A 15,275-nucleotide genomic window follows, 5' to 3' on the forward strand; every position below is an offset into this window, starting at 1 on the left:
ACTGTAGGAAGTTGTCTGGGGTCACAAAGGCAGAAATCTCAGAAGCACGTGAAGTTAACGGAACCTGCCAGTAACCTTTTAAGAGGTCTAACTTAGTTACATACTTAGCAGCACCAATAGTGTCGATACAGTCGTCCAGTCGGGGTAACGGGAACGAATCTGGCATTGTGACAGAATTTACCTTTCGATAATCCGTACATAACCTGGACGTACCATCAGGTTTAGGAACCAAAATGCAAGGAGAACTCCAAGGGCTTGAACTTGGCTTAGCCAGGTCATTCTCCAACAAATATCTCACCTCATCCCTCATTATCTTCCTCTTGGAAGCGTTGATACGATATGGGTGTTGCTTGATAGGTGTAGCATTTCCAACAATAATGTCATGTTCCAACACATTTGTGCGAGTAGGAACGTCATTAAAGAGACATGGAAAACTGTAGTAGCCTCACAATATCATTGGCCTGTCCATCCGTTAAATGAACCAGACCGGATTGGATAGACAGCAGCATTTCTGAGTTGGGCAATCTAACACACTGCTGCTGAGTATTGCGCAACTCCAAGCCATCAACATCATCAATATGACAGTCCACTATCATAGCAGTAGTAGCAGAGGAGACAGCAGTACCTTCCTCTGTTTTTGAACTCTCTAACTGTGTGATGGGTCGGGTGTGGTAAGCTTTCAACATGTTAATGTGACACACACGAGATTGGCGTTGTCTATCAGGAGTTTGAAGCACATAGTCAGTTTCACTTATTTTCTTTTCAATTAAATAAGGACCCGAGAAACGAGCTGACAGTGAAGATCCTGGAACAGGTAATAACACCAGTACTTGGTCACCTGGCTGTAGTGGACGAGAAACAGCCTCTTTATCATAGTGTCTTTTCATGCTCCTCTGTGAGGAAGACAGAGCTTCCTTTGCGAGAGCACAAGCTTGGTGTAGGCGCTCACGAAAGCGACTAACGTAGTCCAACACATTCTCATCTCTGGTACACAACTCTTGGGACAAGAACTGTTCTTTAAGGACTTTCATTGGTCCTCTCACTGTGTGACCAAACACCAGTTCAGCCGGGCTGAAACCTAGGGACTCCTGCACAGTTTCACGAGCAGCAAACAAAACTAGAGGAACTCCTCATCCCAATCTTTCTCAGATTCCAAACAATATTTACGTAGCATAGACTTCAGTGTCTGATGCCATCTTTCAAGTGCACCCTGAGACTCTGGGTGATAGGCGCTTGACACACGGTGCGTAATTGACAAGGATTTTAACACCTGCCTGAAGAGCTTGGATAGGAAATTGGTTCCTTGATCGCTTTGTACCACCCTAGGTAACCCGAATGTCGTGAAGAATTTTATTAAGGCTTTACTCACTACCGGGGCTGTAATCCTTCTCAGAGGAATGGCCTCGGGGTATCTTGTAGCCATACACATTATCGTTAACAAAAACTGGTTACCCGATTTTGTCTTCGGTAACTGTCCGACACAATCAACCACCACATGCTCGAATGGTTCACCTATGACAGGTATGGGACAAAGAGGAGCGGGAGGAATAACCTGATTTGGTTTTCCTGTTATCTGACATGTGTGGCATGTCCGACAGAACTGAGCCACATCTTGTTTTAAACCCGGCCAAAAGAAATGTCGAAAGATCCGATCATAAGTTTTTGTGATTCCTAAATGACCAGACCACTGGTGATCATGAGCAAGGGATAACACATTTTGTCGAAAGGCTGTAGGAAACACTATTTGGTAAACAGCATTCCAATCTCCATCCGCGTCAACATGGGATTTCCATTTACGCATGAGGAGATTACCATCAATGAAGTAAGCCACGTTCTTCTTCTTCACATCTTCCAATGAGACAACACTAGAAAAACATTTAGCAAGCTTGTTGTCAACCTTTTGGTTAGCAATCAGCTGCTCACGAGTGACTGGTAACTGTATTGCATCAGCAATAAGTTCAACGTTCTTTGATTCTTTCCTGGGCTGTTTGTCAGAGGTGATCAGCTTCTCAGAGGTATCACACAATCCATCTTCTTGATCAACCTCTTTGAACAGAACAGTGTTCGACAAATCTATCACGTCACCCTCTTGTCGTGCCTGAGCACGAGTGACAGCACAAGCGGGGAACACATGTGGATAACTCTGTGCCAGCTCATTCGAGAGAGAGTGGTCACTTTTATCCAATACTTCCAATACGGGTACTACCTTTCCTCCGGCAATATCGTTACCCATTATAAAGGTCACACCTTTCACTGGCAACATAGGACGTACCCCCACTCTGAATATTCCACTGATTAACTCAGAGTGTACTTTCACAAAGTGCAATGGCACTGGGACAAAACCCATTTCAATACCCTGCACTAACACACTGGAACCACAGTATGTATCGTCAGATAAGGGCAACACATCAGACAATATAAACGACTGCGCCGCACCAGTGTCTCTAAGGATTTTAACCGGTCGTTGAGACGCTTCGTCATTCGTTAGGGACACAAACCCCTCGAAAATGAATGGTTCATAACGGCGGTCGGGGACTGAGACTTTCAAACTACAGTTACCCTGAGGCACCTGTTTTGTTGCAGACCTCACAACCGTATTTAATTAGAGCAACACCTGTTGGTGGCTTGGCACGAAGAGGCATCCCTTGTTTGCGTTTAAGCAGGAAGCAATCATTAATCATATGTCCTACTTTATGACAATAGAAACAGGGACGCTCATTCTTCTGGCGTGCTTGATATACTACTGCTGGCCCGACTAGGGCTAAAGGTAGGAAACTCAGTGGCTCTACTCTCAGTTTGAGCCGAAAACACACTCTTGTGTGTCAACACAAACTCGTCTGCCAACACAGACGCTTCTGCCAGGGAGGATACTTTCTGTTCGTTTAGGTAAACTACAATGCGTTCGGGTAAGCAATTTTTAAACTCTTCCAACAAGATTAACTCCCGGAGAGAGTTGAAATCAGTTACCTTACTAGCAGCATGCCATTTATCAAACAGATTTCCCTTGTCTCTAGCAAATTCCACATAAGTCTTACTAGAAGACTTTCTATGAGACCTAAATCTCTGTCGGTATGCCTCAGGCACAAGCTCATAGGCACGAAGAACAGTAGCTTTGACCACTTCATAATTCAAACTGTCCTCCAGAGGTAACGCTGACAAAACCTCTTGGGCTTTACCAGTTAATTTACACTGAAGTAATAGGCACCATACCTCTTCAGGCCATTTCAATGCTACGGCTAGACGCTCAAATACACAAAAATAGGAGTCAACCTCTGACTCTCTGAACAAAGGTACTAAGGCAATCTGCCTACTAATGTCAAACGTGTTTGAGGACACAGCAGGTGAGGACGGCTCACAAACAGGCACAGTAGGACCGGAGGCTAGCCTCGCTGTCTCTGCCTCCAGTTCCATCTGGCGCATTTTGAACTCCAACTGCCTTTGTTCTCTGTCTGCCTCAATTTTACACATCTCCAAATGCCGTTGTTCTCGTTCTTTTTCTGCCTCTATTTTACACATCTCCAACTGGAGAGTCTCTCACCTAATTTGGGCTCTCTCTTCCACCTCCAGTTGGAACTGTGCTAAATGGACATCCCTCCTGGCATCAACATTTGACAGTGGGGAGAGTGGATCAAAACGGGACAATGTGGCTGGAGCTTTAGCCTCTCCCTCATTATCAGACACCAATGGGCTTACAGGAGCAGCAACATCCCCTACAGGGGTAGTAGACTCAGGCAGCGGTAACACAAGCACCTGCTCTTCCAACAATACATTTAATACTAGCCGTTTAACCTCCGCCTTAACTAAACTCTGCGGAATCGATACTGAATAATGGTCAGCCAAGGTCATTAAATCAACTCTACGACATTTATCAAAAACCTCCCACGAAGGGTTATCCAAAAAGGATCTCAAATCAAAAGTAGTCATTTTACACTACTTCACAAGTGCCAAAGAAAATAGCAAACACTAATGCTACTTCAGCTATGACGCTCAACACTGAACTATACCACTACAACAATCTACATGAGCGGCATGGGTGTCAGTTATGACAGATCCCGGACGAGCCCCCACTTATGTTACGAATCCCTTTTGGCCCGACAGTCTAGGGGGGATGGTAATGAGACCCGTAACATAACTCATGCAAATTATTATTGTGACAAAGTAAAAGTGTGAACGAAATAACCACGACAACAGAAATCTACCGTCAAACTCCAGGTTTATTTATAAACACACAGTAATGGGGGGAGCAGGAAAAGGGGCTGAGCTGGACCCAAGGAAAGAAACAATAAGTATTCAAAAACACCCCTAAGCTAGACTAGCCTACTTTAACAACAGCTAACTAACTAACCAAAAATACAGTGGGTGGTCCGCCCAGTTCTAACTAGTGTATTTAACAAAGTTCACCTACGGGTAGTGTATGCCCATGGGCGACTTGTCTTGGTTTCCCCCTTTTCCCACCAGCAACAAACAAACACCATAACCAAAAACAATACTCACAGGTGATGACAAAGTGCTATGAGGTGCGAGAGAGGTTACGACACAAAGCGAGAGTGAAACACAGAGACCTACAGACATGGCATTTACAGAGATATTGAGCTAGAGATTGAGCTAGAGATTGCTCCAGAGCAAACAAATGATGGGGTTTTTAAACCATGGGGAAGGAACTGTGATAGGGTAGGAAATAGGAGGAGGTGTGTCTTCTGATTGATGATTGATTGTTGACTGATTGGGGAGTGATGGTTTTCACCTGTGAGGGGAGAAGGAGAGAAAAGAAACACACACAGGATACACACACACACAGGATAACTGTATCCGTAACAGTGGGCATGGCGTAGCGTTTGGCTGGAGCAAGGAATTTGGGTAGCCAGGCGAGTAGCATAGTACATTGAAACATATTTACCACTATGTGTTAATAAAACACAACATGAAAAGAATAAAGGCTTTTTAGTATAGGCTACTACGCATATATTACAGCTATATATCTATCATCTATATAAGTATCAGATATGCTATCGGCTATGTACAGTGGCAAGAAAAAGTATGTGAACCCTTTAGAAATACCCAGATTTCTGCATAAATTGGTCATAAAATTTGATCTGATCTTCATCTAGGTCACAACAACAGACAAACACAGTCTACATAAACTAATAACACACAAACAATTATATGTTTTCATGTCTTTACTGAACACACCGTGTAAACATTCACAGTGCAGGGTGGAAGAAGTATGGATTTAATACTGGTTGACACTCCTTTGGCAGCAATAACCTCAACCAAACGTTTTCTGTAGTTGCGGATCAGACGTGCACAACGTTCAGGAGGAATTTTGGACCATTCCTCTTCACAAAACTGTTTCAGTTCAGCAATATTCTTGGGATGTCTGGTGTGAACTGCTCTCTTGAGGTCATACCACAGCATCTCAATCGGGTTGAGGTCAGGACTCTGGGCCACTCCGGAAGGTCAGGACTCTGGGCCACCCCGGAAGGTCAGGACTCTGGGCCACCCCGGAAGTTCAGGACTCTGGGCCACCCCGGAAGGTCAGGACTCTGGGCCACCCCGGAAGATCAGGACTCTGGGCCACCCCGGAAGATCAGGACTCTGGGCCACCCCGGAAGGTCAGGACTCTGGGCCACCCCGGAAGGTCAGGACTCTGAGCCACCCCGGAAGGTCAGGACTCTGGGCCACCCCGGAAGGTCAGGACTCTGGGCCACCCCGGAAGGTCAGGACTCTGGGCCACCCGGAAGGTCAGGACTCTGGGCCACCCGGAAGGTCAGGACTCTGGGCCACTCCGGAAGGTCAGGACTCTGGGCCACTCCGGAAGGTCAGGACTCTGGGCCACTCGGAAGGTCAGGACTCTGGGCCACTCCGGAAGGTCAGGACTCTGGGCCACTCCGGAAGGTCAGGACTCTGGGCCACTCCGGAAGGTCAGGACTCTGGGCCACTCCAGAAGGCGTATTTTCTTCTGTTGAAGCCATTCTGTTGTTACCTTCTGTGTTTTGGGTCATTGTCCTGTTGCATCACCCAACTTCTGTTGAGCTTCAATTGGTGGACAGATAGACTAACATTCTCCTACAAAATGTCTTGATAAACTTGGGAATTCATTTTTCCGTCAATGATAGCAAGCTGTCCAGGCCCTGAGGCAGCAAAGCAGCCCCAACCCATGATGCTCCCTCCACCATACTTGGGATGAGGTTTTGATGTTGGTGTGCTGTTGCCTTTTTTTCTCCACACATAGTGTTGTGTGTTCCTTCCAAAAACTCAACTATAGTTTCATCTGTCCCAGAATATTTTGCCAGTAGCACTGTGGAACATCCAGGTGCACTTTTGCAAACTTCAGACGTGCAGCAATGGTTCTTTTGGACAGCAGTGGCTTCTTCCGTGGTGTCCCATTAACACCATTCTTGATTAGTGTTTTACGTATCGTAGACTCGTCAACAAAATGTTAGCATGTTCCAGAGATTTCTGTAAGTCTTTATCTAACACTTTAGGATTCTTCTTAACCTCATTGAGCATTCTGCGCTGTTACCGTGGACTGATGAACATCAAGGCTTTTAGAGATACTTTTGTAAGCCTTCAACAGCTTTGTGCAAGTCACAAATTCTTAATCTTAGGTCTTCTGAGATCTCTTTTGTTTGAGGCAGGATTCACATCAGGCAATGCTTCTTGTGAATAGCAAGCTCAAATTTTGGGAGTGTTTTTTTATAGGGCAAGGCAGCTCTAACCAACATTTCCAATCTCGTCTCATTGATTGGACTCCAGGTTAGCTGACTCCTGACTCCAATTACCTTTTGGATAAGTCATTATCCTAGGCGTTCACATACTTTTTCCAACCTACACTGTGAATGTTTAAAATTATGTATTCAATATAGACAAGACAAATATAATAATTTGCGTGTTATTAGTTTAAGCACACTGTGTTTGTCTATTGTTGTGACTTAGATGAAGATCAGATCAAATTCGATGACCAATTTATGCAGAAATCCTGGTAATTCCAAAAGGTTCACATACTTTTTCTTGCCACTGTATCTATAAAGACACTAAGGCTATATACCACTCTTTGAAGTCAGTTCAAACGGCCCTGAAGTGTAATGGTCACCACCAGTGGCACTTGTCTGTGCGCTAACCATCAACAACAAGACTCACACCACAGTGCCACACTCCCCTCCACTGCATGAGGTCTGGTCTGCCCCAAAGGCTATGTTGAATGTGTGTCACTGTGACTGACGAATGACAGAGGGGGACTGGGACACCACTGGCTGGCTTGAGAATCACCCTCATGGGCTGACTGGGATGAGATAACTTCTATTGTCCTTCTTTCAAGACTGCTGGAATATTTATTGTATAATACTGTAAGAGTTGTACTATACTGTATCTAATCAGGTTATTAAGATTGAAATATATACCCAATGGTTGTTGAGAAATGTGAAGGAGGACCCATGCAGACAATAGAGGAAGGGGAGGATGAAGAAGGAGGATTAGAGAGATGGCAGGGAGCGGATCAGACTTAATGACTGTTATGTGAGAGAGGGAGAGGTTGAAGGCTGAGGCAGAAGCAGAGGCTGGATGAAATGAGAGGACTATCTCCGCCTCTGCTCTCCAAACAGTTCCTCCATGGAATCCCGATGGTGATAGGTCCAGCCCATATCGAATGGCCATTAGCAGTGGGAAGACTGTCTGAGAAAGGGCCAGAATACCACTCTGTATCTCTGTGTATCTGTCTATGTCAGCAGCCAACTTGGGAGGGAAATTACGAAGGATTTGTGGTGTTCAGATTTGTACGGCTATCAATGGTCTGGTAAACAAAAATATTGACCAGATGTCGAATAATTGGAAATAAGTAATTAAAAGACAAAAAAATCTACTCAAATGCATTCAAGATTTTCTTGCTACGTGTTTTCCACAGCTGTTCCTCAAGTCAATGGCTCCATCAAAGTCTTATGGATATCAAACATGGGCTCTGTCTGGCATGTGTGTGTTGCACTATATTCTCTTATAACACATCTTTACTCAAATCGGAGCCTACTGCATTATTTGAACTTCAAATCACACACCTGTACCCTACTGTGTACTGATGGCACCTTCACTATTCTGAACACTGAACCTAAACCTCCTGGAACCTCCTAATTACACTAAAAGTGGAAGGAAGACACAATATTTATCAATATGACAATGCACCTACTGTGTTTAATCATCACATATTTGATGTTCAAAATTGGTAGCGTATAAACTAGTGTTCTTGAGGATGTTGCTTATGTCAGGTTAAATGAAGGGGTTTTCCTAGCTGGAGTCAGATTGAAGCAATGTAGGCTATGGCAAATGTGCATCATTCAAACAAAGTCATTGTAACACTGTAATATGTGTGGCTTCCTAGGCCTGCAACAATGTAACATTCTCATGGCCATGGGATCCTATTGTACTTCCATGTATCCCTTTATCTTTTGTATGTCCCTGATAAGTAGTCAGCCATAATGACATGCGGATAAAACACCAGTCATGTTTCCTAGAACATCTGTCTGAGTAGCCTACACTAAAGCAACCGCATCAGCTCTCAGCCATATTGGAACAGCCCATTTCGGGAGAAAATGAACGCCTGCCCTAGCTCCTACACATGCACGCCCACCCGGGAGAAAATGAACGCTTGCCCTGGCTCCTACACATGCACGCCCACCGCTCACACAATTAGAGCAGGCACGGCCTTCTGGTACGGTAATCTAGCGCTCCCTACTATTTCCATAAAGCGCGACATGCACTCGGTAGCACTATGGCATTCAGGAACCCCATATACAGCGCGCTATTATTCAGGAACATGCATTACACATTCCCATATTGATCCCCGAAAAATACAAACATCACTGAGAGCCTAAATCGATAGACAACTACCCACAGTATTTTTGGTTGCCCATTCAAATCCCCGGTAGTTACACATTGGGACATATTATCGAGAGTGGTTATTTAGGGCAAATGTTGTATTTCCCTTGACTCCCCAGCTGTTGCTAGATGATAACCCTTACATGGACTGCCGATTGACCATGCGGCTTTGCCCTAGCCTAGATATAGGTCAAATGTCTTTCAAAGCACAGGCACACAGGGAGGCTATTTAAAAAAGCCGACAAAAATAAAAACAGTCATGGTGAATACCCTTCTATTATATTTTGTCTGCCTATTGATGTTCGAATTTATAATCAAACTATTCACACAGCCTAATATCATCCTTTCTTCACTGTTTTCAAAAAATAAATCCCACAGTGCACTCCTCAAAAAGGCCGACAGTGCAATTAGCTAGAGTACATATTTGTCCTCTTTTTGCAGGTGTGACAAAAAGGGTGAAAAGCGTTCAAATTGAGCACGCCCGAAATGATCTGTGCGTGAGTGCATACAATAGCATATGCAATACATGCAGTTAAAGTCAAAAGGCTACTTACTCCATGTTTCACCACCGGCCCGTTTCACCAACGCAGCTGTATTCGACTGAAAGGTGTATTTTGCCTTTATTATCAACAGGAGTAGCTCGTCTTTCTCAGTAGCCCACTACCATCAATTTCGGTCTACGGACCCCCTCCCCTTCAATCAGAGCGGTGAAGTCGAGAAATCTGCTATGTCCCTCCCCTGTAGTTGGCTTTGATGGGGAGCAACGCGCGTCCCGCAGATTTGGCAAGACACAACCCTTTAAATCAATGGCCCAAATAATTATTCGCCTTTGTTAATGCGTTCACAATAACTTCTATACATTTCACAACGCTTCTCCCACCATTCCCTGTTTTATGAGGATGTCTTTTGTTCCGCGTTTGAGCTCATACGCCGCAATGTTGAATCGTTTGTTCGCAGCGCGCTCGACTGAGGTGAGGAGATACGCCCCCACATGGATCAAAAAAAAAATACTGTGTAGGCATAGAATCGATATAGCTCGACTTTAATTCTCGCAAATCAATTTATTTATTTAGGAGATAAACTGTTAAACATAGGTTGCATAAGGTAGCCTATGATGTACAGCGCATTCGGAAATGTTTAGACCCCTTGACTTTTTCCCTCATCAATCTACACACAATACCCCATAATGACAAAGCAAAAACAGGTTTTTAGAAATGTCACATCTACATAAGTATTCAGACCCTTTACTCAGTACTTTGTTGAAGCACTCTTGGCAGCGATTACAGCCTAGAGTCTTCTTGGGTATGATGCTACAAGCTTGGCACACCTGTATTTGGGGGAATTTCTCCCATTCTTCTCTGTAGATCCTCTCAAGCTCTGTCAGGTTGTATGAGGAGCGTCGCTGCACTGCTATTTTCAGGTCTCTCCAGAGATGTTCGATCGGGTTCAAGTCAGGGGCGTTGTCTTGGCTGTGTGTTTAGGGTCGTTGTCATGTTGGAAGGCGAACCTTCACTCCAGTCGGAGGTCCTGAGTGCTCTGGGACAGGTTTACATCAAGGATCTCTCTGTACTTTGCTCCGTTCATCTTTTCCTCGATCTTGACTAGTCTCCCAGTCCCTGCAGCTGAAAAACATCCCCACAGCATGATGATGCCACCACCATGATTCACCATAGGGATGGTGCCAGGTTTCCTCCAGACGTGACCCTTAGCATTCAGGCCCAAGAGTTCAATCTTGGTTTCAACAGACCAGAGAATCATGGTCTGAGATTCCTTTAGGTGCCTTTTGGCAAACTCCAAATCGGGCTGTCATGTTCCTTTTACTGAGGAGTGGCTTCCGTCTGCCACTCTACCGTAAAGGCCTGATTGGTGGAGTGTTGCAGATATGGTTGTCCTACTGGAAGGTTCTCCCAACTCCACAGAGGAACTCTGGAGCTCTTTCAGAGTGACCATCGGGTTCTTGGTCACCTTCCTGACCAAGGCCCTTCTCCCCTATTGCTCAGTTTGGCCGGGAGGCCAGCTCTAAGAAGAGTCTTGGTGGTTCCAAACTTCTTCCATTTAAGAATGATTGAGGCCACTGTGTTCTTGGGGACCTTCAATGCTGCAGAATATTTTTGGTACCCTTCCCTAAATCTGTGCCTTGACACAATCCTGTCTTGGAGCTCTATGGCCAATTCCTTCAACCTCATGGCTTGGTTTTGTCTCTGATATGCACTGCCAACTGTGGGACCTTATATAGACAGGTGTGTGCCTTTCCAAATCATGTCCAATCAATTGAATTTACCACAGGTGGACTCCAATCAAGCTGTAGAAACATCTCAAGGATGATCAAAGGGTCTGAATACTTATGTAAATAAGGTATATATACATATATATATATTTTTAAATACATTTTCAAAAAAATTCTAAACCTGTTTTCGCTTTGTCATTGTGGGTTATTGTTGTGTAGATCGATGAGGAATATGTTTTATTTAATCCACTCTAGAATAAGGCTGTAATTTAACAAAATGTGGAAAAGGGGATGGGTCTGAATACTTTCCGAATGCACTGTATCCTAGACTACTCACCTGTTAGCCTACACTACAGCATTTAAAGTTGTCTAGGCCCTATCATCAAAGTAAGGAATGGTGCCATCATTGAGAGAGCTATTCATTTTTAAAACTTTGTCCCATAGTGTGAAATATACTAAAAAATAAAGTTTTATTTTATAGTGCATTATATATATATTTTTTACCTTTATTTAACTAGGCAAGTCAGTTAAGAACAAATTATTATTTTCAATGACGGCCTAGGAACAATGGGTTAACTGACTTGTTCAGGGGCAGAACGACAGATTTTTAACTTGTCAGCTTGGGGATTCGATCTTGCAACCTTTCAGTTACTAGTCCAATGCTCTAACCACTAGACTACCTGCCGCGTTAAGCCAGAACTACATTAACCACGAGGCCTTAGTCAACCTGCACTGTTAACAGATGATCATTTCCATACTTGCAAATGAGTTGCTTCAGACAGACGACACTTTGTACAAAGACAGTGTTACCTCCAGACAAGAAGTTCCCAAATGTTGTTAGACAAGAGGTTCCCAAACGTTGTTCCATCAACTTCCATGGACCACTGGTGATCTGCCAGGTGCAAGGGTTTAAGTGGTGTGTGTGATGGCTTTCAACTACTTTCATTGCAATTATATATTATTGAAACTAAAGCCTCTTAAAGGGGCAATCTGCAGTTGCTAAATCCATTTTTGGACTTTAGATATCATGCTTTGAATATAACAACTGTCATGCCCCATCAGAACCCAAAATATAAGCTGTTAAACAAAGTAAATGTAAACAAACACTATATAGCCTCAAAGCATGGTTAAAACTATCATATTGATATCCTGGATAGTCAGTCCTTGCATTATCCATAGCTCTGTCTTTGAATTTGAGAGTGATGTTATTTGTCCTGCCCCGTCCCTCAGCTTTTTACTGAAACGGGCAGGGAAGACACTTTGTTATTGTTTCAACTTCTGATTGCCGCTTTAATATGACCATTGCTCTCTTATGCCAGCGCCCACTTTCAGGCCTACCAGTGCTATTGTTTATGGTGTGACACTTTGTGACTCTGATTTCAGTGATTGATGAATTGATAACTGGACGCCATACTATGTGTGTTCAGTAGCATAAATAGGTCACTTAGGTCATAGTCCTACGTGTGGAAAGGGATAGTGCACTCAAAAACAGTATTTTAATATTTTGTTAATTGGCTCACTGTTAACTGATAGTTTAATCGTTTTTGAGTGAACTATCACTCTTTCAAACATCAATACAAATATATTTGGAGGGGGCGGAATTAAGCATCTCAAATTATTGGTGTAATAATGATTAATCAATTTTGATAATATGATGTTAAAGTCATATTAGTAATTCAACATTTCTATGTAAATTCACTTAAAAGTCAGCTAATGAGAATTGGTTGTATGTTTTACATATATATGTGTAAACTCAACAAAAAAAGATAACTCGTGATACAATTAAATCAATTAAATATATTTACTCTAGTTCAATTATGACCTGCATCATTCACTTTATTTCATTGGCCTGGAAATAAGTAAAATAAATACTTGTTTAACTCAGCTTCATTATTTTCAGACATGATGTGCATCATAACACACAATGAGGTTACACTGGTTCTTATATTAAAGGCTCCTACAGGGTTGGATTGTCCTCGTGGCTCTAATGCAATACTGTGTTGCAGTGACCATCAATCAACCAAGACACTCCATTTAGTGGATGAAACCGCCACCTACTGGAGATTTGTAGCACAATCTTAACAGGGTCTCCTGCAGAGTTGTATGGTGTGCACATTTTTGTTCCACCCCAACTCTAAATCACCCACTTCTAGTAATTAGCTGCTCGTTAGGGCCTTGATTTGCTGAATCAGGTGTTTTACTGCAGGGATGGAACAAAAGCCTGCATACTGTAGCTTTTCAGGAGTAGGGTTGGCCTATTGGGCGGCGCACAATTGGCCCAGCGTCGTCCGGGTTAGGGGAGGGTTTGGCCGGGGTAGGCAGTCATTGTAAAATAATAATTTGTTCTTAACTGACTTGCCTCGAAAAAAAATGGGGGAAAAATGGAGACACAGTGAATATATTGATTAAACCATTTTGCCTGTAGTTGGCGTAAGAGCCCAACTCCCGTGGAAACATCTGCGCAGACTTGCACAGACACAGACTTCAAATGATTTTTACCCAAGCATGACGCACAAATAGGAGAATGCACTTGCTTTGGAGGGAAAAATGTCAAAATGTGTCAAATTGAAGGATTACGTCAGAGAGTTAGTTATTGGTAAAAGACTTCAAAGACCATCCAAAGCGTTACTATATAAAATCAGATCATTTTTACCCAGCACTGTTGTAAAGCACGAATAGCCATTGTTATTCAGTCTGCAGTGTTCCTATAGTTAAATCTTTACAAATATTTACACCTATCAACAATCACATGGATTCCATTCCCCCAGTAACCTTATCTGTTGCTGTAATGCAGCTCTTTGCTGTGAGTATAGCCATGTCTACTGTCTACTGCCTGCTGCATGCTGCATCTATCCCCACCACCACCAATGATCCCATCAAGGGATGGGACAAAAAGCGGCTTGACTGGCTTGCTGCTGGCTGGCTGCTGGCATGCTGCTGGCTTGCTGCTGGCTGGCTCCTGGCTGGCTGCTGGCTGGCTGCTGGCTGGCTGCTGGCTGGCTGCTGGCTTGCTGCTGGCTGGCTGCTGGCTGGCTGCTGGCTGGCTGCTGGCTGGCTGCTGGCTTGCTCCTGGCTGGCTGCTGGCTGGCTGCTGGCTTGCTGCTGGCTTGCTCCTGGCTTGCTGCTGGCTTGCTCCTGGCTTGCTGCTGGCTTGCTGCTGGCTTGCTCCTGGCTTGCTCCTGGCTTGCTGCTGGCTTGCTCCTGGCTGGCTGCTGGCTGGCTGCTGGCTTGCTGCTGGCTTGCTCCTGGCTTGCTGCTGGCTTGCTACTGGCTTGCTGCTGGCTTGCTCCTGGCTTGCTCCTGGCTTGCTGCTGGCTGCCGGCTGGCTGCTGGCTGGGGCCAGCCCATACAGAGAATCAAACACCAAACAAACACAATGGGCTGTTCACTGTGTTGTGTTGGCTGTAAAATACAAGAGCTGATAATTTAGTGTCAAGCGTAGTTGCATCAGATTCAGTACATATAAGCTACCAGTCCAGATGCATCAGATTGTCTTGCGATAGATAACAAGTAATCTCCTGCGGTTTGATGAGCATAGCTAATGTGTCATTTTTTCTCCTTAAAACGCTAAAACATATCTAACCCAACAGTGTCCACCAGAATAGTTATGTTAGTCCACTCTAAATCAGAGAACCAAGACAATAGTCCCCTATAGGATAGCTTAAAGTTAATTACCCCAGACAATTGTTGCATTCTTGAGGAGGGAATCAAGTCTCTATGCGATGACTAGTACGATGCCTAATGCCCCCCCCCCTATTTCTCAATTTAATAGGGCTTTATTTGCATGGGAAACATGTGTTTACTTTGCCAAAGCAAATGACATAAACAATTAACAAAAGTGAGAAGACACAAAACAACATCAACAAAAAACTATTAGAAATTAACAGTAAACTTTGCACTGACAAAATTTTAAAAAATATGAAGACATTTCAAGTGTTATATTATCAGCTACAGTATGTACAGTTGTTTTTAGCAATGTGCAAATAGTTGTAGAACAAATAGTAGTGGAACATAAATAAACAGGTAAATATTGGTGGTATTTACAGTTTTGTTTGTTCTCCACTGGTTGCCCTTTTCTCATGGCAACGGGAAGCACAGCCGCTAGCTGCCCAGTGACACGAGCACACCAGACAAGATAAAATTACTTCTATGCTCGCTTTGAGGCAAGTAACACTGAAACATG

The 15,275-nt window shown here is 43.8% G+C and overlaps 1 pseudogene; it reads right to left on the reverse strand.

Moving 5' to 3' along the window:
- Positions 1-9,808, reverse strand: part of LOC115109766 (paralemmin-1-like) — a 101,230-nt pseudogene extending 91,422 nt beyond the window's left edge.
- Between the last annotated feature and the right edge of the window lie 5,467 nt (positions 9,809-15,275).

The sequence above is a fragment of the Oncorhynchus nerka genome, linkage group LG25, assembly GCF_034236695.1.
Source record: "Oncorhynchus nerka isolate Pitt River linkage group LG25, Oner_Uvic_2.0, whole genome shotgun sequence".
Classification (NCBI taxonomy): Eukaryota; Metazoa; Chordata; class Actinopteri; order Salmoniformes; family Salmonidae; genus Oncorhynchus; species Oncorhynchus nerka.